Below are 26,409 nucleotides of genomic sequence, written 5' to 3' on the forward strand. Positions count from 1 at the left end.
AAAATCGCAAAACGTGCTTCACATACACACTGGTTGTGGCAGTGAAGCAGGCGGATCAGTTCGGGCTCATCATAAATACATCAGGGGGAGTTTTCGGGATGAGGCACTTGAGACTGAAGCTTCTGCTGCTGCTGCTGATGCTGGCTGCTGGCTGCTGCGTCACCACCTGTCTGTGGCAGCATGTCACGCGACCTGTCGTGCGCTCAAAAGTTGACATTTTTATTAAAATATTACCAGAATCTCAGGGCTCTGAGCGTGAACAAAAAACGCAGGAAGCGAGTAGCGGCTAATTTTGGGTTTTGTTTGATTCGTTTCGCTATCCTGTAATTTATCGAGTTTCCACAATGGCTGGATCCCCCGTCATTGGCCCCCCTTCGTTGTCATTGCTGTAATGCTCTCCGTGCAAGTGCTTCTTTGTCCGCATTTTGCACCTGCCTTTTGTTTGTCCCATCAATGGACAGTCTCCGCCCTCCGGTGAACGCCTCCTTTTGTCCCACGATCTACAGCCGTCACAATTGTGTCTTTGGCACCCGCCTCCATGGACTTTCTCATGTCGCCTTCCCATGTCAACTACTCTCCTTCTTCGGCCAGACAACTGGGTTGAACAATAAAATTTTAATAAGCCTCGGCAGGATGTCCAGCAGCCAGCAGCCAGCAGCAAGCTTCAATTGCGAACTCCCTTCCATTGCTGTTTCGCCTCCCTTCATTCCATCCTCTGCATCCTTGTTCCGCTACATCCTGTCAATCGTTTGAAGTTTACGGAACGCTATTGTTCGACATTGCTGCTGTTCCACATTGCGTATGAGCAATGCGTCAAATTCGAACCATGTTGTTGCATACGCGTGTGTTGTTGCGTGGGGGTTGCAAAAGTCATTCCACTTTGACTTTTAATTAGCTTGAAACTTATGTGCCTTCGGTGAGGCTTTAACATCCAAGGGGTTTTCATCAGGCTATGACTGGGAAAATACATTGGGTGAGGACCACTTTTTCCCAAAGTAAAAACCAAGTTCAGGGATGGAGTAGTGGGGAGTGTTTTAAGTGCTTTCCCACCTGCAATTAACTACAAAATAAAACCCAACCGTGACGCATTAAATTTACATTCTCACACCAAAACAAAAAGTATCTGGGATTTGAATCTATTATGTCCCATTCGAAAAGCCCCCTCAAAACCCATTTACTGGCTACGCTCCTAATCCGTTCACGGCCTACGCACACCCATGTGACATATTTGGTTTGCCAGCTTGATGTATAAATAAAAAATCAAGCGTGACGAACAAATTCATGCAAAGTAAATTTTCATGTTCCGCCAGCTAGCAAATAAAAAAGGACTCTGGAGTGGATTCAGGATCCTGGATCATGGAGCCTAAGCCTAGACCCACTCACATACACACACTTTTTTGTCGAACACCTAGTCGAGTTTGAGTGGGTTTTGCTCGGTGTTCTGTGTATAAGTGCCACCACACACTCGCAGCTGGAGAATAAATTGCTGCTGGTGGGGAAACCTTAAAATCAATTGCAAATACTTCACTGTACTTAATGCTCTTCTCAGACGTTTTGTTCACAGTCTGAACTTCCAGGCGGCATATAAATTTGAGGTGCAACATTTTTTCCTTAATCTGATTTATTGGCTGGTTATTAAGTGGCAAATACTTGAAGGGCTTTCTCGAGGACTTTGAGTATTTGAATGAGTCTTGAAATTTGATCACCACTAATACAAAGAGGATATTAAGCTTTCCTAGAATTTATTATTTCTTGAAGTTACCTAGGGGAAATTATAACTAATGCTCTTTTGAAACTAAGTAATCTTGAAAATGCTATTGACATCAATTAGAAAGCTTTCTGTTGCTAATGGTCATTTAGAAAAATGTATTTTTTTATTGTTTCAAAATATTTGAAGGACCCAATGAAGTGGATTTTTCCATAAACTCGAGGGCATACTGGAATTCGGTCTTTTGAAATATATTTGTCTGCTGTCTGATTGCCAGTGCAAACAATTCCATATGCTGTCCATGTTCCTATTTGCTTTGCCGATTCAAATTCCTTTTTTTCCATTTTCATTTTTGTTCATTTTGCACTCTCAACTGTGAACCTTCCCCCCATTTCCGCATACACGCGCCCAGCTGACGCAGCGCAAATCAATCAAATCAAAGTGGAGTTGTTTGATTCATTGTCGGCACTGCTGGCTGAGTTTTCCGGTTTTGCGGTGGCGGCTGGAAGAAAATCAGAAGAAAACGCAATACAATGAAGAACAAATACGGGCGCAGACAAAGAGCAAACACGCTCACGCACCGCCTCAAACTCACACACATAATACAAAGTGGCATAAACTAACTAAATAACAGTAACAATAACTTAAGTGTATTTGTGTATTAGTGAGGAGGGCATCGCCTGCTCGCTGGCTATCTGGATTTTCCTTTTTTCCCCACAGTCCCCACCGAACTCCCCCGCTTTTCCGGACCCCTTCGCTTTACTACTTCTTTCTAAGACTTTGGGGCGACTGTTGCAAAGTTTTTATTTATACACACGTTCCGTGTGCAGCAACTCCAATGACTACGTTTCGTTCCATTTGTTTGTTTGTTTGTTTATTTGTCATTTGCTTTGTTCCGTGCGCTGGCAATCTATGCCACAGCGGCCATGCCCCTAAATTGACTGGCCAGCCAGCCGGCATTGGCACACTGAGCGAAATGCTATACTTATTATTCAAACTTGGGCTAAGCTACAACTGACGACTTGAATCAAATTAAAACCAAAAGGGACATTCTTAATTGCTGCTGTGCTTTTGGTTGCATACTTATGAGGGCAAGCCTAAGAGAACGATTTTAACACCAGTCTTCGTTTTTCCCACTGTACCGTGGGGTGTGGGGCATAAAATACAGAAAAAGAAATCCCGCACAATTGTAGAAGCTCACGTACCACATACCCACTACACACACTGGACCACATGTCGTATACGTAACGTGGCATATCTCTCTAACAGTGGCGTCCCCCTCACCGGTCTGCGTTTGCGTTTGCAATCAGCCGCAGAGAGTGGCCGCGCGGCCAGGCGACAAGTGGCCACACAGGGCACAATACAACACACAGAGCTGGAAACACACATGGATACACGTGGAGTCACACACAAGTTTCGATACTTTTAATTATTGCGTACATGACCGTAACGATGTAGCCGGACTTTAGAGAAGATGCCCGCAGGTAGGGATGGCAGGACTCGTTTAGTGCACGTATTAATCAAAGGACTGTGAAGTTTTTTCGACTTCTCCCACAGCCCCTCCCCATTCGACTTGTTCTAGTTTTCTGCGACTTTGTACCTTTTGGCCCAAAAGCCAAGCCAACAACTTTTGGTTCATTAAAAATCAGTGAGCGTTTCATATTTTGAAGAACGTGACACTACGTGTACGAAATCACAAAGGCCGATAAGAAGTTCTTGGGCGTGGCCAAGGGATCATAGTTGAAGCAAACAGCCTCAACTGAGCCAGCTGCTCAGTGGCCAAACTGATTGACGTATAAACACGCAATTAAGTGTAAAAGGCAGTTTCAATTGTTTGACAATGCCGCGCTAAATGAATTTCCTTGCACGCATTACGAATCAAATTTACGAAAATTTAATTTCTGGCTCGCTTTCATGGGTCGCCAGATCCTTGAAACGTGTGTGTGCGTGCTGGGGATACACATACCATACGTGAGTGTGGGTGAGTTCCGGGCATGTGGGGCACGTTCCAAGATTTGTTTACTTTGTAGCCAGAGAAACGAAATGGAACAGAGCAGAGCGACGCATAAATACATTTTCTATAAATTTTTGCACGGCATTTCATTTACCATTCGCCACTGCTCGCTGTCCAAAAATGCCAGTGCAGTCAGTCAGCAAACGATGTTCCTTCAAAGGATTCGTATGGGGATTGGGATTGGGGTTGGGTTGTGGATGTGGATTCGGGTACGGGATACAGGATACAGGAGCAGTGGCAGGAACAGCGGCTCTGGCTTATTTATTTATTCATTCGCTGCGACCTTCGCTCCTCCTTTGTCTCTAGCAGCAAGCTGCTACTGTGCTTGTTTGCCATCTTCTGTGTGAAAGGATTTTGCAGAATTTAACAAACAAGCAAACACACACAGGAGTCGCAAAGAATCGGCCCAAAAGCAACACAACACGCACTGCGTGGCTGCTCATAAAGTTGACCCGAATTCATGGTAAACTTGCCCTGTCCCTGCCGCTGTGTGCAAATAAATAAAGCAACAAGATATGGGATTCCCGATTGGGTAAGGGTGAATTTCGAATGCCCTTATCGCTGTAACCAACACTCCTGTTAATGGAAATCTAATTGGGAGTCCAGCCAAAATAATTGGATAGCCCACTTTTGTGCCTTTGTAGTATCCACTGAGAAAAACATGAGTATCAAAGTTGAATTTAATTTACAAAAACATCTGTACCAAATCACTATACTAGTAATACATCATTTAAATTGTGTACCATTTGTAATGCGCTTGATAATATTTCACTTGCTTTATATTCATGGGCATAGCCTAAGTTGGCATTTATTGACATTTCAAATACATATTTTTCCTTGCTTTTTTCCCCCTGTGCATATATCAATCAGAGACCATTGGGTCAACCCTGATGACAAAATTCCTATGCCCCGGCACCCCCTACAAATCGCTTCCGTTTGTGCGAGGGTGCCAAAAGGACTTAGACTAGGGCATTAGAATCGACAGCGGCAACAACAAATGATGGCAAGGCATCGAACGTATTTTTGGGTATGCCGGCATGCGATTTAGGGCATTCAATACGTTTTATCTGTGCAAGCAACACTCATGCTCAAGAAATTGCAAAACCAAAATAAATAAGATTCGATTTATGTTGTTAGCCCCAAAACCAAAAAGGGGACCAAAAAGCCCCTCAACATCTTCCGTGTTTATTTATAGACGCTCAAATAGTTCGAGGAACAGCCGCCGCCGGAAGACCCAAAGAGCAAACCCGGCTCTTTTATCACACACACACAAAAGTTTCCATTCCCATTTTCAGGCCGCAGAATTTGTGTATTTGCACTGCGGATTTGTATTTTGTGTTCGCCGTGTGGCAGCAAATTTTTAATGAATTTACAGGGACAAAAGGCAACTGAACCAAACTCAACCAAACCAAACCGAAACGAAGCGAAGTGAAACGAAACGAGTGAAAGGGCCCGGAATGGAATTCTGTACGGAATGGGAAATCGGGACTCATTTGATATTCAAAACACATTCGGCAAATATTGATACCCCCGTAAATTGTTTAAAATGCGCAATATCCAACGTCAATAGAAGACAAATTGTGAACTAAAAGCGTAAAACGCAAATCACGCAGCTTTTAAAACTTTGTCCCCGGCGCCATGGGGCGTATACTTGATTATTGGCAATCAGCCATAGTTGGGCAACTTCCCCATCGACCGCCCACAGTTTGCGGGGTCCACCAGTTGTATAATTAAGGCCTGAACCTACTTTCGAGCTAATTATAATTGATGCCACAGCCAATACCAGTTTTTTAGTTCAAACTTTTCGAAACGGTACCGCAAAGCCACACACCCCCACAGCCACACACATACACTCACGAAATGCCAAAAGAAATGATTAATTATATTCTAAAAGTTGCACGTTAAAGGGATGAATTTTGCTTTTGACTTTTCACTTTTAATAGCTCCAGTCAGGCACTAATGGCGTTTCTAAAAACGCCTGCGAGCGAATCGGATATCGTTTTTTAACGCAGCACCCATATATATATAGAGTAACCATAGTTTGGAAAATCCCTTCAAGCCATTCGACATGCCAGGGAAAAGTTTTTCGATTATCTAAGATACTCGTACTGCATACATCGTATACCAAGTGAACGAGGAATTTTTGTTAGAACAGCATTGTTGTGCCCGGGGATAATTTAGTCATTTTTGTTATTGTTTGCAAGTCGGAAAACATAGAGTTTTAATTGAAAATCTTTGACTGCGCATGGGAACTGAAGCTGATGCAAAGTACCAAATGCCAAAACCGAAAGCTGACTACCACTTGCAACACATACTACCTCGGTGCATGCGAGGGGATGGGGGAAAGTTTGATTGATTTATCTGTCAATATGCAGGAGGCAGCAGAAAGCCAACGATGCTACAAATGCACAAAACATACCGAAAGGCAAAGCCTGCGAATGGCACAAGAAAGGCAGCACCATGCAAAAATTGCAATTGTTAACTCAACTGAATTTACATGAATTCTCTTTCTGTTGCCTTGTTGTCTTGCCCCTTCCGTACAAAAGGCTTAGACTGGACAGGATTCTGGTCCTTATTGCCTCCCGTCACTGTCACTTACGGGCCGCTTTAACCCGTATTCCACATGTCCCGACCCAGGCCCGTTTATGCAATATATATTTCCTCCTTTGCTACTTCTTTACTGGCCAACGCATGTACAAATATATACATATATGGGCGATTGGAAGCCGTTGAGAAGCTCGGCGTAATGATGACCACAGTTCACTTAAAAGTCATATGCTTCGATTGCGTTCACCAGAACATGCACTTGCATATGAACCTGCACATGCACATGAACCAGCAGCAAACCATAAAGTTGCCACATTTGCATAAAATGCCCTGATGCCTCAAAAAGCATCTGGAGTACATGGCATAGCTCAGCAGCCAGTTCGTAAAAGTCTCCTGACACAAATCGTATTTCACCAATAAATTGAGGAAATGTTTAGCTTGCTTCCAGCACAACTCCCCTTGCTCAGCGCTGCTTTTTCTCCGGGTATCTCTCTCCGGGTTTACGTTCCGGTTTATGGTCCCCATGTTTGCCGTAGTTCAAAAGCAATGACTTGATTTTTGATTTTGCCCCAAAAATCGCTTGTTATTTCTGCTCTACACTGCCATGCCATTCCATTCCCCACACGACGTATGCGCAATGCCTGTTGACTGGCCAGAAAGCATATTTTCAAGCATATCTCTACGACCAGAGCCGAGCCGCCTGCCAACTGCATATTTGCCATTGAAAATTCACCAGAAATGGGAAACAAAATGCTGAGTAATCACTTTCAGACTCATGCACAAACTTTCGACCAGCCTACTCAATGGAATCTGTTAATCCCACAATCACGTCTAATAAAATCCGCATTTAATGCGTTTCTAATTAATTTTAAATAAGTCCAAAAGACTGGCTCTGGGACATTAGAGAGAAAAGCCCCAAAGCGGCCAGATAAGACGTGGTTCAAATAGTTTTAGTGGAGGTCTCGACTTAGAGGGAAATGCGTGTCTGGCCTTCGATTAATTCATTATGACCGGCATTCAAGCAGTCGGGCTCGAAGAGAGCAAGTTGCCCACACTTTTCCCGCCAACAACGACAACTGTCAATGTCCTAGTTAAGGGCTTAGATGTGGCATTAGGCGTCGATTTAACACAACCCCATTCCCATTCAGTCGTTTTAGCTGCTTCAGCTTGGCTACTCGAAGTTTGGGCGCGCTAAGAGCGCCTAAAAGTGCTTCAGGCCAGGCTCAGGACTAGGGTGAACTTATGAATACACACGCATTGACACACACACACACCGAGAGTGGGGGGATTGAAATCAAGGATGTGAGAGAGCCACTGTCACAGCGCTGATAAAATGTGAAGCGGATTAGGAGCAGGCAGCTCCTTTCAGCCGCCGCACCGTGGGACACAATCAGTAAATGGCACTTGATTCACTGCGCAAGTGGAATTTTTGATAACTTTGCCAAGGGGAAAAGTTGGTCAAAAGTTGGCTGTCGCTTTAATGCGTATAAATGCTTATCTGGCAACGAGTATATGACTAGATGACGATGGCTTTGCTGCGAGTCTCAAAGCCAACTTAAATCCACTGAAGGCATTGGCTTTCTTTGCTACCAGCTACCAGCTTTCAGCTTTACTTCTTCGCTTCTCTCTTTGCTGGTTTTTTTATTCCGTTTTTGCTTCTTTTTTTTGTTTTCCAAAGTTGGCAAAGTTTTTAGCTCGAGCATTTGCGCCTCGAAGCGTCGCACACGCACACACATACACATATCTAAATCTATATCCATACAAGACGCCAGGACAACACGTCACACAAATGTCGCCAAAGGCAAGTCTCAATGCACGCCATCCATCTTGAAGGCATTGGTCCGCTGCACGATTGAATTATTACATCGGGTGGAGCAGACGTTTGCCCATTTGGTACTCGATTTGGTCACTTAACCAGCCAAAAAGGAGCAGCAGCGACAACAGCTGAGAATATCTCTGGTGGCAGCAAGGACCGCCATCGCCCACTGACCGCCCACAGCAAGGACATCGACACTCATTTGCACCCAAGTTTGTTTGCCTTTCGTCTGTGCGAAAGAGGGTTTATCATCGTGTGCTCTGTGAGCTTTGAACTTGTCAATAAATGCAAAAATATATTTCTGTGCCCTATTGTTTAAGTCATTGTTCTATTTTTACAAACTCAATGATTGAATTGGTTTATGTGTCACAACTGCGGCGAATATTAAAATGAACTATAAAATCTAAAGCGTATATATGTAAAACGATATAATCAAATTATGTACAATTTAAAACCAATCAGATATTTTTTGGTACCTTTTAAAGCTACTGATTTGGGTTATGATTTTTAGATACTTAATTCTGATTATATTTATTATTTAACTGGGCTTTCTATTTTTTTTTTGTGTATATCCTGTAACACTGATGGCCGGCTTTGGCTGCCTTTGGCTTACTGACCCATTCGCAACCTAGTTGACCTTCAGTCTGGGCTTTTATTTGATGACGGCTTGTTGTTGGCCCTGTCGTTTTTCGATGTTGTCAGCTGTGTTTTTGTACTAGTCCTGCTTCAGCTGTGTGTATTCGACTGCGAACAGCAAATTAAAACAATTTTAACAGCTACTTTCGATGTCGTTTGTCGTCGTCTACGTTTGCTCCATAAATAAAACATGTCCACTTGTTATTGCTGCCCTCGACAGACGTTATTCCTGGCTATTGCGATGTCCATGTGTTCCTGCTCTAGGATACAACTGCCTGCAGCCGGGGCTTGTTATTGGTTATTGGGCTCTACAGATTGGCATTGGCAGCGCCTTTGTTATTGAACTATTTACATTTGTTGCTGCAGGGCGTTGGCTAATTTACGACCCTCTCCCGGGCATCAATGAGCCTTAAAGCAGCCGGCAAATTGTTGTTCATAAATAAATATGCCGAACATAAATCCCTACGCTATAAATAAGCGTGAGCAGGCGTCAAGCAATTTATAGGCATTGATTTTCCGGCTCCTCGCTCCGGGGACTCAAAGCCTCAAAAGCTGGGGAGTTGCCCTTGCCCGGAAAAGTGACAAAAGTCTTGGGTCTTGGGGTCACCCCAAAAAGTGAAAGTGAAACTTTTGCATTGAGGTCGGGGTTCAGCCGCAGCACGTTGTTATTGTTTATACTACTATTTGGCCCACGTTGTCCAACTGACACTTATTAGATAAGTTTTCCGGAAGCTGCAAACCGCCAGCTACCGTACATCATTTCGCCATTTAGCGGGCCAAAAAGTCGACTTCAGTTTTAATTGCACGCTTATCTGGGCCAGAAACAATGCGAATGCCATTCGGCCTCTCGAAATCCCCAGCTAAGCCGGTCCAATAAGACTTTTTATTGTCTTAGCCGGGCATTTAAATTGATCAAAAATGTTGCAAGACAAAATCAGAGCAGCAAAGCAATGCCTAAGCCGGAGCCGGAGCAAAAGACCTGGAGTCTTGGAGCGTCTGACGATTCCATTCAATCTATAAGTAATTTCTTGGCCATTTTTATCACCCAGCCAGGAGGAAGTCGACGTTGCCGGGCGATGAGCTGAGACCACCCACGTGATTTGAATATTTTTCCAATAAACTTCAACAGCTTTTCAACAGTTCGAGTGGGGGGTTCGAGTCCAACGGCCTGATCCTGCTGCCTTCCCTGTTCCATCCTGTTTTCATTTACATATTGGATTTAAATGCCCGAGACTGAGACTTCCTTCCGTCCGTCCTTCCTTCCTTGTCCAGCTGAGTATTTTTCCAGTTCGACTTTGGCTTTTGTGTCAGAGGACCACGAAAAGGAAAACGAAGCAGCGGCCTAAGCTTAATCGAATTTGCCGCAAATTGGCAATAAATTTTAATTTTGAAAGCGATTCCCCAGCGCTGATTGAAGTTAATCAAAGCGAGGCCGCAACTTGAGGGTAGAACTCCATTTGGCCACAATGCGATGCAGCTCCATGCACTCCATTGTCCTTTTCCCGGGGCAATGCACTTCGCAGGCTGCAGCCCGAAATCCCATTCAATTTGCAGGTAAAAGCGCTGGAGACCCAGGCAAAAACTTAGCGGCAAACAAGTTGCAAAGAGCAGGAGGCAAAAACAAGGCTTATTTACCTTGGTCAGGAAGGGTTTTTTCCTCGGAAGCAAAGGTAGTGCAGCAGCAGTAGCAGCTTTTGAAACTACTTCATCAATTTCATGCAGCACAACGGCGCCGCTTTTTTTCACTGCTCCTCTCTATCCTTTATTTTGTTGTTTCTAGCTTGCGTTCTTTTTTTTTGAGTCCATAATCAACTTAAAAGGCATTGGCAACATGGAAAACGTCAGTCACTGGTATGGCTACACAGGAAACAATTTAAATGACTGCTTAATATAAAACATCTTATCAAAATTATGTTCATACATTCTGGGACACTTTGAAATATTTTATCTACTTAACAGTTTTTTTTTGAAAATGAATTACCAATTTAATGTATGTGCTGCTAAAATATGGTTATTAGTTTGGATTTTTGGATTTTAAAAATGTAAAAATGATGAAAAATTGTCTTCCGTGTAGGCTTAGACCATGATGATATAATTTCCTAGTTGTGAATATAGCTGTTGCTGGTTGCTAGTTGTTGGTTGCTAGATTGCCAGAGGCATTGGCATCGCTGTAACGACGATGCCAGCGATTACGCCCACTTTTGGCCAGGACACCGGCCTTGCCTTGTCGCCTGTCTGTCGCTATCCTTCGAGCCTGTGCCAGTGCCATTCGCCACGGAAACGGATTTGACGAGGCATGCAGCACTTGTAGAAGCAGCGTTTTGACACTAATTTCATTTGGTGGCGACCGGTTTTTGTGGCCGCCATCGAAACAAAGGGCCCGGCAACAGTTAAAGGTTGAAAACACGTCGGGAATGGTGGTTACTGCGCCGAATAAGTTGTAATTTTACTGCATTACGTTTAGGTTCAATTTGCGAGCTGTTCACAGAAACACGACGGCTGGCTGACTGTTGAAAGTTTCGCAAAGTATTTATTTATTTTGCACGCAGCTATTCCGTTTGCCTTGCGAGTTAACTGAAAACTTTAAATGGTTTTTAGCGCTCGGCGGCTAAGACAACCGAGCAAACAAACAGACGCTGATGGTTGCCTCTTGTTTCCTTTCATTTAGCCAAGCACTCAAGTGCTGCCTGCAGTTTACTTCTCCTGCACCCTTCCCAAAGGACTCGGAAATCAGCAAAACGGAGTCGAAATAATGAAGTAAATTTAAGGATGCTAAGAAAAATGTAATATCCGAGAAGATTATAGCGCCGAATTTGTTAGCCGTATGTGCACTGTTTGAAATCCAATTTCGTTTTAAATTCGTAAATTTTTTACCCTTTTCTATGTAAAAATCGATTTATATCAAATAACCTACACATTTTCCCCTGCAGCAAACAACAAATGAAACACATTTGAATTTATCCTATTTTCATTTCGATATTTTCGCTAAAATTCCATCAATATTTACTATTCGATTTAATTTCGCATATGGTATTTAAATAAATTTAGACTGAACAACATTTGGCTAAACACCGTTTTATATGTTTTTAATATTTTCTCTTTGACTAGAATTCATCGGTATATTTTATTTTAAGGAAGCTATTACTTTTATATATCAACTTTAGGTTCACAGATATTAGCTTTCGGTATAATTTACTTTACTCCATTTGCCACCTGTCTGCAATTTCTTTCCTGTTGATCCCCGTTCAATTTTTCTACCTGGTGCTGCCAACATTCTGCCATCTAAGCCATCCTCTTGAACCGAACTGAAATAACCGTTTCAACTTTGACTTTGCTGCTCGAACACGATTCCTATATGGGTTTGGTGCTCTCAATCTGACAATCGCATTGGAAATGCGTGTGCGCCACGCTTTAATGCGAATTTCTGATTGCGCTCGAATGGCTTCATTTATTTTCCACCAACGACCAGCAAACCAAATAAAAAACAAAAAAAAATCAACAAGAACACAAGCAAAAAACCGGCAAAGGAAGAAAAACTGCGAAAAAAGAAAAACAGCAAAGGAAAAACAAACCCGACAGTTGTACATAATATTTCACTTATGCATGTGCGCCCCCTCAGAGCCTGTGAGTAAAGTGAAATGAATGAATGAATGAGTGGCATGCGTAGCGCTAGAAAATTTGTTATAGCAATTTGAACTGTCAACAGAAAACCGAAAAAGTAAATTAAGAAACATTTGAAATTTAATTCACTTGCCAAGCCGAGTCCTTCCGGCGACTATTGCCCCTATGGGGTACACATAAGTGTCTGCTCGGTGTGCCTGCATTACGTGTGTGTATGTGTGTGTGTGTGTGCGGGTGTGTGAGTGTGTGTGTGCTCGCATTAGAGCGTAGAGCTCGTGAGTGGCAGCATGATAGTCGCAGAGCATACCTGTCTGCCAGGTGACACCTCCGCCACTTGAGCAACGTAACACAGCAACGCCGAGAACAACTGACAGACCCAACACACACATTTAAACTGAGGAGCTCCAACAAGTGCACTGCAAGAAACCCGAGCTTGATTACAAGAGATGGGATTGTTGGTCCTGAGGACGTAGGAGTCGTAGGAGCTCCTTTGATCGCAATTCAGATGCTACTCCCTAAAATTTGTAATAAGCTACCTAAAGATATGAAATTTGTCTGATTTAAATACTTTTTATTCATTTTATATTTCATCGACTATATTAAACAAAGTGATCAAATTTTTGAGGTGCCTAGTATTACAATTATTATTAGTATTCTGTTATTTTTAAGCTTGTTATTTTTGCTGTGCACAAACATTTGGAGACCTGCAAAATTAGGCGAGTGTCACGAATTTAAAATAACTTTTAATTCATTCTTGATGAACATATGCAAACGTTGTTGCCCCAGCCCGACTGCCACACGGCGTATGAGTGCGGCTGGGAAAGTGCCCCCAGTGCGAATGCGAATGGGAATGTGTGCGTGAGTGTGAGTGTGAGTGTGTGGTTGCCACGCCTCTCGAGTGCCACATAACTCGGGCTGAGCATAAACAACCGCACTCGCATAAATGTTCGTTAAACTCAACCCAACTGAGACAGAAATGCGGCGCCGTGAGCTGCAGAATCCCCCTCATTTGCCCCACCTGGTCTACATAATTATTTAGTTTCCAGTCGGATGGGAGCTGCTGTGCACACACAGAGCTACTTTGGCAAATAGACGGGGAGATTCCCTGTCTTCGATTGTCATAAATCAACATGGACCAACACAGCCAGCGATCGGATGATGGGCCTACAAGGAGGCCATGGACTGGGCTGTCAACCGATTGGCCGTTGGCATATGTTCGCTCCGCTGACCAAATGCCCAAGGCCTCTGACAGGTGCAAGTTTGAGCGACCCACTTAACGGAAAAATTCAAATTTCTGTTTGCAGTTGCCGAACTTTCCAGTTCACTTGCCAGGGGAAATAAGCGAAGAGGTATATCCGTTATAGCTGATATAGCTGCCATAGCTGCCATAGCTGGCATAGCTGGTGGCAAAGTGAAAAGTTAGCGTAAATTATGCGCCAACGTGCGCGCTGCCCCAATAAAAATAGAAAGGAAAAAATTGGGATAACAAGAACCCAGCGGAGAGAAAACAAAGGGCAGTGGGGCAGTGCATTGAACTGCTACCTTTATACAGGATGTGATACGAACCTTATGGGAATGTTTCTGCCGCACACTACCAAGTTGGCGGTAGTTGTTGTGGTTGCTGCTCCTCCTTTCAAAGGATCCTGACTGCCTGCCTGCCTGCCAGCCAGCCGGTTTATGCTTTCTAATCCACGCACGTTTCGCTTTTAATATTTATTTTGCGCTTTTTCACACTTTGCACACTGAGACACACTCTCACTCACTCAGACATCAAAGGATAATCGGGCAGGAGGAGGATTCTCTGGTCTGGAGGTCTGGAGGTCTGCAGGGGTTCTTCTTCTGCTGATTATCGATGAACCCCCCACGCTCCGGATGATGCGGATGACGGAATTTGGATTACGGCTGGGGTTTCGCTTTTTGTTATGCACTGCGGGCGGCGCGCACAGTTCATCAATGCAAATTGCCAATGGAAATCACACGAAGCCGCGTTATCGGCGGGTTATCAGTGCCCACTTGCGGTGGTCATTTCGATTCCGGTCTCTTGTTTATACAATTTGAATACGTTTCTTTGTCGTCTGCGAACTTTCCCAGTCGCTCATGGGGGTCATACGCATGGATATATGTATATATCCAGCACTCGGGCGGTGGACAAATGTTATTTAATTATTGTTGTTGTTTACTTTTGGGCGAAGGCAGCATTTCCCAGTGGGAGCGTTATAAACACCGTTACACTAACCGACCCGCACGAAGGACCTTTTTCAACTGATTCGCACTCGAAGTCGCGGCGGAACGAGGCAACTCGACGTGCCGAAGTCCTGTTTTCGGTTTGACGGGCCAGAAAGCCGAGCTCGCATCCTGTCGGCTCTGTGTGGAACGCGAAACGCTTCGGCATTTTGTGGACCAAAACGATTGGGAATAGGAGCAAGGGACCCTTTTGTGGATGCTGTGTGCCAAGTCCAAAGTGTTCCGCCTGATAAGAGGCTGCAACGCGTTTTTTCGCCCCGCGCGCATTGACAACAATTTATTTTTTGCACGTTGCTCGCATTTAAATGTTTTTGCTTATTGTCTTCCCTCCCTCTCTCTCGCTGGCAATTTCTGCGTGTATGTGTGTGTGTGCGCACTTTTTTAATCACTTAAAAATGTATGTGCCTTTTTTCGACACGTGCGTGTCAAAATGCTACCAAAGGGTTAAACGTCAAAGGGAAAAAAACGAGCGGTGAAGGGGTTAGGGGGGCCAGTGAAAGAAGACACACGCTGGCTGGCAATTTGTTGCCAAGTTTATTACAGTGACAAACAGGCCAGGTCCAAACGAACTGCACGCGCTAAAGACGTCACGCAGCGATATGCAATGCCAAAGTTAATGGCTATAATCCCGAACAAGTTGGACAAGTCAGGCGGAGGAGCCGTTTCTTTTTACGAGTGCGTAATAAGAAAGCCGGAGACGTGCCAACAGGACGTGATGGCACAAAAATCAGAATGAAGGCAGGCTCTCCACTCTACTCCGACTCTCTTCAGGAGTTTTTAAATTTAAGCACGCAACCCATCCTAATCCCGACCAAATTAAAAACACTATCGTCCTCATCGTGGCCAACAGAGAGAGAGAGCGGAACCGGAAATAAGAGAGAGAGAGCGAGAGAGAAAGAAAGAGAGGGAGAGCTTGTCGGCCGGGCTAAGAGCCTCGGACTGACTAGGTTAGTGGGCCAGCAGACTTAAGCCAGCAATTAAATTGGAGACCAGCGTGCAGGCTGCATATCGACTCGCAGGATGCCAGGATCCAAGGTGTTATCCTGCCATGCGTGTGCATTGCACTTGAACGGCTGCTTTAAAGGTGTGCCTTTGCCATTTGACACTCTCTCCCTTGAGCTCCGGACTTGAGAGACTTTGCTAAGTATTTTTCAATTAAAACGTTGGCAAAACTTGCACGCATGATAAGCACAAAAGTTTTCATTGTCAGCGCCTAAAAGCATGCTACACAATGACAGCCTGGAAACTTTCGCCTTCCCGCATCGCAGAACCAGAACCAGAACCAAAACCGAAACCAGACAAGTCTCGACGGGCGCCCATCAATCTCCCGGGCCCCCATAGCAGAACATAATGTTGGTACAAGTATTTTTGCCACTTCCGATTCGCCTTTTTTTTGTGCGACTGCCAGCGACACATATTTAAATCAGAATCGGGCGACTCGAATCGGCTTCCGGACGCTTAGGCTCTTGAAAAATTAACTTGGCCGCCGACTGGCGCCACTAAATAAGCACCATTCTGGCTTTTAAAAAGATAGAGTGCACTTAGAAAATGTTTCTGGCTTATAATAGCTTTTAAATGTTGGTTGGATCTCTTCAGTTCCTTGGTGAATTAAAAAAAGAAACCATAGAATAAGTAAAGCAAGGTCCAAGGATTTAAAAGGATTGCCTTACTTTTTTAAGAGGAAAATGAATTCAGCAAAAAGGTGGAGTGGACCAAACTAAATCTGCATGTGTAAAACGAAGCTTAAGTGTAAAAGAAAAGCGATTTGTTCGAGTTTTAACGAGTAACCATGGAAACGCATGTTTCCAGGAAACTTAAGGGACATTGACGCCAGCTTTTCTTCGAGTGTGGCTTTTGAAAAGCTTCTAATCTAAGAGCTATGGAATCATCAGCGATGTGTCGGCGACATGTGGGCAGGGATTGGGTGTCCTGGGGGATATTGGAGTGCGAAGTGACCCTGCCCAGCATTAAACTGGACAAAGCTGTGCCTGTTGCTGTCCTGCGTTCAGTTGCCTTTGCGTTTGGGTTTGCCTTTGCCGCCTGTCCTGTTCCCTTGATGTGGATGAGGATGTGGCTGCGAATGTGGATGTGGATGTTTCTGTCTGCTGACATGAGCTGCAAAGTGCGGCACGTGTTGGCGTAACAATTTGGCAGGACCAAACACAGCAGCAGCAGCAGCAAGAACAACAACATCAGGGCGTCCAGGACAATGGCAAACGCTTTTATGTGCCGTAATGAAAAACTGTTATCTGCGTGCGCAATTTGAACGCAATTTGGTAACGCGTTTCGCCACATAAAACTTAAGTGACCCAAAACCGGGCCGACAGGAGCGAGGCTGCACATAGCACATAGCACATACCAAATACATGGCCAGTACCGAGATCCAAAGGACCTTTCCACCTCCTTTCGGTTGGGTCGTGTGTTTATGGCCCTGCGTGCAGCTTGCAAAAACTGTTGACACTCGCAGGAAAGTCAGAGAAGGCCAAGCAAGGTCCAAAAGCAACCTGAGTGTGAGAAATGAAATTGTTTGGCGATTATGCAGCATTAAAGCCAAATGTGGCGTTCAACGGCATCCGTTTCACTTTGTCGTCACCATCAACGCACTTTACTTTTATTTACATGTCATTCAACTGAGGCGGGCACACAAAGCCCTCCGTTTGTCCGCATTCCGCTGGAGAACCGTCGTGTGGCAACAGATTTGCTGCAGCTGCGGCTTTGGCAAACTATCATTAACATGTGGCATCCGGCAACCCCCTGAACCATCAACCCTTAACCCATGGCTGCCCCCACAGCGTGGACAACAAAAATCCTGCGCTCTTGCAGTTTTTACAACTTTTCCCCGCCTGGCTGCTGCTGGTGCTTATTTACTTGTAAAATTTATTAAATATTTTTGTGGCTGTTGCCTTTGCTTTGTTACCCTTTTTTCCTGTCCTCCCTGAATTTTTTTTGTTTTCCATTCTTTTTAAATGGGCCCCTCATTTTTTGTGTACCGCAAAATTGCTGACGTTTTTAATCCTTAAGAAGCTTTTGGCTCACATTTTTACTGCACCCACCGTTTAGAGAGCAGCCAACAAGCGGGTTTACCTTTCTTTTTTAATATGCATTTTGCATAATTTTCATATAAACATTACTCATACGCCATGTGCACTGTGCAGCAGCAGCAACTCCCGGCAGCATTGTAGCTTCATAATAAGCAAAACAATTTAGCCAGCTTAACACAAATGAAATTTTGAGCCGAGCTCACTAAACCGCGGCTGTAATTTGATTGGCAGAGGTTACAGGTTACTGGTTAATGGTAGACAGCTTCCGTGTGCCCCGACGCCAGTGGTCCAACATTTGTTGGCTTAATAAACTTTTATTGAGAGCACCAGATCGCAAATATCTGCGTAACTCGCCAGTTCAGCAGCCAAACGAAACCATACCCTGGTGGTATTAGACAACAATAACAGCAGAAAGCAAGGGATTTCTGTTCATTTTCCACCATGGGCGTAGACAAATAGGGGGATACTTACTTGTAAATGCCGCCATAAAATCGGAATAATGCAACTCTTCGACGCTCCTGCACTTTGTAGTATTTTTGTGCGAGCCCAAGCTGCAGCTTCTGGTGCCGCCAGCTATCAAATTTTAATTAAAATTCAAAAACCAATAAATGCAATTCTCGGCAAGAAACAAAAGGGACGGAAATACTCGCCCTCTCTGAGCAAATAAACTTGCGTGCGGCATGTAGCATGATGCAGCACAAAAGGATGCCACTAAAACGATCTATTCAAAATATTTCGCATACATATTATTCCATGCACTTTTTCGATTAAATTCATTATTTTGTCCAGCCAACCCGACCACCCTGCTGCATGCACATGTTTGTGGCTGTCTGGCCAATAGGACAACGTTTATGCAAGCTAATTGAGAATTCCACAATTCCAGAGACTCGAAAATATTTTTCCGGATCTTATCAACATGGTTTGCGTGAATTGTATTGCATTGCGAAACGCAAAAGGTAATTGTGTACCGTCACATTGTCCAATCCTCGCATGCCGCAAACTTTCGCCCAGTTCAAGGAACTATGGAACTTTTGCCTGGTAATTAAGCACTGAACAGAAACAATGCCCGAGTATTTTCCACTCGCTTGCCCGGCTGTCTATTGTTGTTTCTGTTGCCGCTTGTTATAGTTTAGCTATACACTGTCATTGTGGAATGGAATAATCACCCATAACTATAAAAATTTTGTTAATAATAATTGCAGAAGTAATTAAAAAAGTATTTTAAATATTACAAGGAATTTACAAGGTGTAAAAGTATGCAAGCATATATATTCTATCAACGCTTTACGAGAGTGTGCATATTTATTCTGCATTCTTTTTGACAGCCCATAATGGCATTCATGCATGCATACCTTACATTTATTTAACTGAAATGGCGCAAATAAAAGGTGAATAATTTTTCAATTGCACAAATGATTTTTCTGGGTGTACCCATGCAGCCGCACTACCTCCAGTCAGCTGCTGCATTCGCCGGCATTGTTTATGTATCTTAAGGATAATGACGCGCTTCATTATGCGCCTGTGTGAAGATGCTCCGTGAATGCAGCGTTCGTACTGCCTTTTGGCTGTTGGCGCTTTTGCTTTATGCTTCCGTGGTATTTATTTTTTTATTTTTTAAGTTCACCGTCTTTTGCGTAAAAACTTTTCGACTCCTAGACGTCGCGACGTTTTCGCAGAGATAATAGAAACTCGATACGCTTTGCGCATCTAAGCTTTATCTATGGCTGACTCCTTCGCTGTTTTGGCATTGTTCTCGCCGCCCTCCCCGCCTTTTGTTTTTATTTACCCACACCGGGGCAAGCGGCTTTTACAAGCAGTAAATTTAAGTTGCTGCTGCTCCTTGCTACTTCCTGTTTTCCTTTTTTTCCACCCCCCACCTCCCATTTCGGCCCTTTTATCCTTCGCCAACGCTCCTTGCAGTGCGGTGGAAATAAAAATGTTGAATCGTCATAAATGGCTCCATAAACTACGTCAATAATGCCCATGCCCATGCCCATGCCCCCAATGCCTGGCCTCGACATCGCAATTCGCAATGTTGCCGGGTAACTTGTAAGGCAGCCGCCAGGAATGAGCATAAAAATGAGAATGGAAATAAAAATAGTTGGCCAGCATAAACGCCCCCGTGATTTTTACATTGGAGGAACCCCCAGATCCTCCAGCGCCATGTCCAGGCAAATCTCAACTCCAAGTCCGAGTTCCAAGTCCTTTTTTTCCCTTCGCTTGTTTTTTATTGTTTGCACTGGGACGTCATTGCCATGGGCGCGAAATGCTGGCTAGAATTAATTAAAATGAATGAGGGGACATGTCATAAACAAAGGCAAAGTCAACTGTTGACTGAGCGACCCGACCGCCCCTCCTTACAGAAGCTTGTCAGCGGGGGCGTGTCCCCAAGATAAAACCACATCAGAGAACGAAAAGCAAGCCATTGCGACCAGAAGCGGCAAAAAAAAAAAATAAAACAAAAAAATTCGGAAAATCTGGGGAAAAAATTGTAACGAAAAGAAAACATAAATATTTCAAGTGCTTCGCTAGCGAGTGGCGCCATCTATCGATGGAGTGTGTTCGTATATGTGGGGGTGCCTGTAAAACAAGTCATAAATTATAGCCCGCCACTGTCAAAGTTCAGCTGACTGCGTTTTGGCCAGCCAAGTGCCAAAGAAATGCTGCACAGCCAGCAAATATTGCGCATACGCCGCGTGGCTGCAACATGCCGCTGGCTGGCCGACAAGTGCAATGAACTCAAATTGCGGACCTAAAAACCAGGCATAAAAAAATACAAATTATGAGCCGAGCATTTCTATTGCAGCGGCAATTTATGTCCAGCCAACTGATGTTTAATTGGCTAACAAATTCGAAAAAATATCTAAAAGGTTGTGGAAAAAAGGTCGCCTGGGTCACGAATCTTTGATGTGGTTTTCAATTCGTCTTGTGACTATTGACATTCTAAGCCCCAAAAGAGCAAAAGGCTTAAAGCGGAATGATTTTCAATGGGGGGCCGTAATTAACCGGCTTTAACAGCCGACCCCCAGACCACGCAGATATACGTACCTTTTGAAACGAAACAATTAGCCTGCGAATTCCGTGTTAGTTGGTCCAAATTCAACATAACTCGACTCGACTCGACTCGACACTCAACTAGACACTCGACTCCTGACACACGCACTCGGCGAGCTAATTATGCTGCAAATACTTAAAAGATGACGCAGCAGAAAGCACTTAACGCCCCAAAAATGAGTGTACGAGTATATACCCAGCTAATACATATACATATATGCTGCTATCAAATGCGTGCTCGTGTGTTTAAGCGTGTTTTTGTGTGTATTATTTCATATAATATTTTCTTAGCTGCTCTGGCAGCACAAAAGATCATGCCAAGACATAAATCTCAACGTTTCAGTTGGCCCAAGACGCTAACGACGACGGCAATGAGGAGTTAAGACGTCGTCATCATCTGGCAACGAGCTGGGTAACTATGTGTATACATACCCTCATATATACAAACATACATGCATATACATATATAAATCGTTCGGAGAAATACAAATACTTTTGGCATATTCTCATTGTCATTATTTTTGTTAGGCTGACACAGCTAATAACGTGCCGTATGATTGCTGCAAACGCAGCGTATGAGTAATCATAATGGCACCACACACACACACACACATACGCGCACACACACAGAGTCATGTCGAATATTTGTGGCAATGCGTAAATTGCTTCTGTTTCTGTTGGTGCGTTACGTACCAAACTTTGGCTAGAACGCCCAAAAATACGCGTATAATGAAAAATAGCCGAAATTTTGCAGCGCTCAAATGTATGCTACGCTTTTTGTTCTCGCTTTGATTAATACTTCCATATGGCCAACTGGCAACCAACGAACTAGACGCGTTCGAGGCACATTAATAAAATATAACAATTTATGGCGGCTTATAATAAAAGCTGCCAGCAGGCACACAACAGGGTGGCTGACATATAAATTTAGAACAAAAAAAAAAGCTACTTTACTTTTTAACTGCAATTAACTTAATTAGAGTATAAGCCTTACAAAGTCGGACTTACAAACATTTTGTAATGCACAACTTAACAAAAATACGGAAATATGAATATAAACTTCGTTTTTTACTAACTAAATAAGTACAAAAAATGTAAACTTTACTTTGCATATTTATCTTGCCGAGTTGCGACACTCCACAATTCATCTGCACCCTAGCAGCAAACAGAGAATTTATGAAAAATTTACTTAAACACAGTTTTCCGTTACATTGACAAACTTTGAGCCGGGAAAAGTGCTCGAACAATGCCGGGACACTTCAGCAGCCACAAGGCACAACAAAGGACACAACCAGCTAGAGCAGCCATAGTCAAAAAAGCAAAAAAAAAAAAAAAAAAAAAAAGAGGAAAAAATAAAAAAAAAACGAAAATGTGTACAACAATTTGTTGGCTGCCCCTGCTAACTGTTCGCATTTGTTAGACTTCAATGCGGAGTGGATGGGCTGATTTTATGCCGCATTTAATAATGCCAGCCCACAAAAATCACATCCGCCAATTTACAACGCCAAACCGAATCGATGCCGCATCCTCGACTCGCTGGGTTGACGTCTACTTATAAGAAATATCAGCCACGAGATGCTCAATGCTCCATGCTGGATGCTGGATGCTGGAGGCTCGACTGGGGTATAGGGCAAACTTTCGCAGAAAGTTGTCGTATATTTGTTGCCTTTTTCACAATTCATTAAATTTGATTAGAGAACTTTTGCCATAAAAATTACGAAATTGTGCCGTTGACGCAGCTAGCCCTCGTCTCGGGATCAGGCCCAAGTTCCTCCAATATACCATATATGTATGTATGTATATGTGTGTGTTTATATAGAAAATCCTCCTGTGTGTGTGCGGGTAAGATTTGTGTTTGTTGTGCGTGGATATGATTTCGTGCATGTGCTCCCTGGGTTTTTGGGCAAAAGTTTCAACTGTCAGGTGGCAAAAGCCAATCGGCCAGCTATCGGAATTTTTCCTCAATTTATATGCCTCCTCAGCCCCACCACCCATCATATTAGAGGTCGTATTATTTATTGTCCGGCGACCCTTTTCGCTGGGCAGGGTCAAGTTGACAAAGTTTGTTAAACTCTGATCTGTGTGGACTCGTCGTGCTGCAGAGCGCAGACAAAAGTGCTCATAATTAAATGCAAAAGCTCGTTGGAATTAAAAACGCAAAGGCATCGCTTTTAAGGCTGCTTAATAATTAAAACAACTTAATGGACTTGGCCAGCCCAACCAGTAGCGAACTGAGTAGTCTGAATGCGAACTTCTTTCCCACCCGTTGATCTCCAAAAACTTCCTTTTCTGAGTGCAACGGCAATTGAATTAAGTTGCTGCTCAAAGTGAAATACTCACCCGAAATGTTTGAGTGGTAATTGCCATTTAAACTCATTCGTCTAGTGTTTCAAGGTCCCTCAATGGTAGCAAAATAGAAAAAAAAACGTACAAAGAGTTGAACAGAAAACTGAGGAATGCAATCCCAGGGTTTTGCTTATTAAGCTCTGGTACGCTGGACAAAAATTTCAAAATTAAACAATGCTTACGTACACACGCATCGCTCTGCATATTTCAGCGGGAATTTAGGTCCGGGCCACGGATATGGGATATGGGATATGGGATACGGGACATGGGGTAAAATGAATATGCCTTCACGCTTGACCCGAAACATAAACTCCCAGCGACTCCTGGACTCCCAGACTCCCAGACTCCCGCACTACTGACTAAAGCCCCTGGGAACCCCATCAGTTCGCTTGGAAAGAGGTGCCAGAGCCAGAGCCAGAGCCGGAGCAGGAGCAGCATCAGCAGATAGAAGATTCCAGCATTCGACATAATGTTGCGGTTAAGCTAAACGACTGCATAGAACAAGCTTTTTATGCCGGTCCAGCGCTCGCTGACCTCCGCCCTTGCCCATTTTCCCCTCTTGGTTTCTCCCCGATTTTCCCCTGCTATTTTTCTCCGGTTTTCCCACACTCACACACACACACAACGCACACTCAGGGGCAGCTGTGTATGCATGTGGGTTGTTCCTGCGGCCAGGCATATGCGATTACTGAACTGGCTCGCTCGCTGCCATATACCACAAAAGCCATACATATGCATACCCTTGGAGGGGATTGGGCATTTCTGTGATTGGAAGAAGGTTCTAATAGAATGTTAGTAAGTCATTACACTTTTAGATTAAATATATAAGTTTTAGAAATATATAATGGTAGTTTTCCAACATTGCTTCGACTAATTTGTAATGTATTTATATCCTAAAGTTCTCTGCAAGAGTATTTGCTTTTCTCTGTTGCCCCATTGGCAATGATTGCCGCCCGTTGTGTATTTAAATGAGGATTCCGTAAAATCCATTTAAAGGCCCGACCACGGACGCAGCTCCCGTCGAGGAATCACTCGCCCCTGGCCCAAACTCCATATGAATGAACTTATTTCCGAATGTTTTCTTCTACGCATTGAGTGCTTAACAGGTTCTCAACTCTATAGAGGAAGTGTCTGCGAACGGAAATAACTACCTTGGCGCCCCATCGTTTCGGTTCGTTCAATTTCATCCTGTCACGTCATTGTGACTCCATCAGCAGCTGAGGGCACACATTTTTTCGCTTTGCACCGTCAAATAAATGCATTAAAATGATGATTCGGTTATTTGGCTCTATTTTGCTCTCATTTGCTTTATTTTATTTACGAAAAAATTTCCCCACGCCGTTGGTTAATTGCTTTAAAATAAACCGTCAAACATTTGATTGTTGGCAAAAGGTATTCATTATTTCTGCCACGTATGTCGCTGTTGAAATTTAAACAATTTCGGCAACATGAAAAATGTATTGTTTCACATATTTTCAAAACGGGTGACTGGCAATAATATAACACAATCTCGTTTATTGAGTTTTTTTTTTTTTTTTTTTAAATATGTAATAAAATGGACCATAATAAAAACTGTGATAGGAAAAATTGATCTTTTAGCTTGAATTGCAAACAAACATTTTGTAACGTAATTGGCCCACAGCAATCTCGATGTCTCGACAAAACTGATTGATTTGATCTCTGGCTCAATTAAATGAACTCAACGCTTTTGCAGCTTATTACTCAATCTAGCCACGCCCACTTTTATGTGGCAATCGGCATTGTGGTGGCCCTCAAGTGTCTTCGACTTGAATCCACACGATTTTGCCCCATGTCCTTGGCAGCAAATTAGCTTAGCCGCCGTTAATATGGAATGCCAGTGGCAATTGCGATTCGCATACGAAAATCGAATGAAATGGTTAATGGGTTTGTCGAATCGGAAGGGCATGCCAAGAAGCCAGAGACGTTGACAACGAAACGCTGATAATTGACATTGCGATTTCGATGGCTTGGCTTTGGTTGGGTTTTGGGGCGATTGATGGCATTGGTTTTGGGCTGGGCATTATTATTTTATTGTTTCACCCTGCTTATGAAGTAATAATCCAGCCGCGTCAACACAATTCGATTGTCAGCACAAAGAGCCAGAGCCAGAACCAGAACACTTCGGACACTGCGGCATCGCAATCAGCAAATCAGCAGCGCCGCCAGTCGACTGTTCAACAAAATCAGTTAGCAAATCCACTCAAATGTGCGCCGCGCATTTCCATAGACACATTGACAGCTGCCCGCATGACGCCCGCCCGCAGCTCGGAATCTGCTTCTCGGTGTCTGCCCTATGATATCTGCACTTGGAGAAAAATATTTACAAAAATATAATGTCTCACCTCGAATCAAATAGATTTCAGAATTGAAGAATTGAAATCAAAGTACCAAAGATCAGTAACACTTAATAATACAAATACATTTTTTCAATTGCTTCTTTGAAGAACCACCTAGTATTACAATACTATTTTTACTTACTCTTGGCTTGAATATTAGCAGAATGAATTTTTTTGTAATACAACTTATTAGATTCCCTAATGATTGAGCTATTCCTTTTCTTTGGGTGCGCTGGATTGACTGACTGGCACAGTGGACGGATGTCCCCACCTCCGGTTGTCTCTACTTGGCTCATATGAATAGAGTCAGCAGCGCATCGATTTCACTTCATTTGATGCCGACCAGCAAGCTGAGCACCGAGCACCCAGCATCGAGCACCCAGAACTGAGCACTGACTAACTGACTGCCAGGATGGCTATCTGGCTGACTGATGGGCAGGCAACTCAATATAGCGGGCCCAGGACGCGAGTCCTGCCTCTGGCAGAATGTTAAGCGACACATGTCCGTTGTTGTTTGCCGTCGTTGCCACGAGGACTTCGCATTTCGGATTTCCACTCAGCCTAAGACTAAGCCGCAAGAGACAGAGAGAGAGAGAGAGACAGGAAGGAGGTCCTGCGAGCTTGTTTGGCCAGAAAGGATGCAAATATTTCAATACCGAGAGCCATTGATTTAGCGCTACTGTTTCAGCTGTGTCGGCTGTTTCTATTTCTGCCGCTGAAAGGAGCTGCTGACATTGTCAAGCGGCGAATTCGCCGAGTGCTTAATTATTTTTTGCGGTTACGTCCTTTTTCGTTTGAAAGCGCTCTGCCAAATTGCTCAAGTCGCCCACACGAGTGCGAGACATCTAAACCAAGCCAAAGCAAACGGCGCTGGGTTGAGCTGCTAATGAAACCCACGCGAAATTGGATTTTCATGTACATGGCAGACAGACGACTGTCAGTCGGTTAGTCAGTCAGCCATCCTGGCGACCATATCCTCCTCCTACTCCCATCCCCTGAAGAATCACTCTTTTCCTTCTACATGT

At 43.8% G+C, this 26,409-nt stretch overlaps 1 protein-coding gene and 1 long non-coding RNA gene across 3 annotated transcripts in view; one reads left to right on the forward strand and one right to left on the reverse strand.

Annotated features, from left to right (window-relative positions):
* The window catches only part of LOC120453963, a 57,656-nt gene extending 43,062 nt beyond the window's left edge, over positions 1 to 14,594 (reverse strand). For both annotated transcript variants that reach the window (XM_039638915.1, XM_039638914.1), the window contains exon 1: positions 13,909 to 14,594. The gene's annotated coding sequence lies outside the window, so the exon portion shown is untranslated. The remainder of the gene's footprint in view (positions 1 to 13,908) is intronic.
* LOC120453965 overlaps positions 1 to 26,409 on the forward strand; it is a 121,694-nt gene that overhangs the window by 59,883 nt on the left and 35,402 nt on the right. The gene's annotated exons all lie outside the window — the stretch shown is intronic.

The sequence above is a fragment of the Drosophila santomea genome, chromosome 3R (assembly GCF_016746245.2).
Source record: "Drosophila santomea strain STO CAGO 1482 chromosome 3R, Prin_Dsan_1.1, whole genome shotgun sequence".
Classification (NCBI taxonomy): Eukaryota; Metazoa; Arthropoda; class Insecta; order Diptera; family Drosophilidae; genus Drosophila; species Drosophila santomea.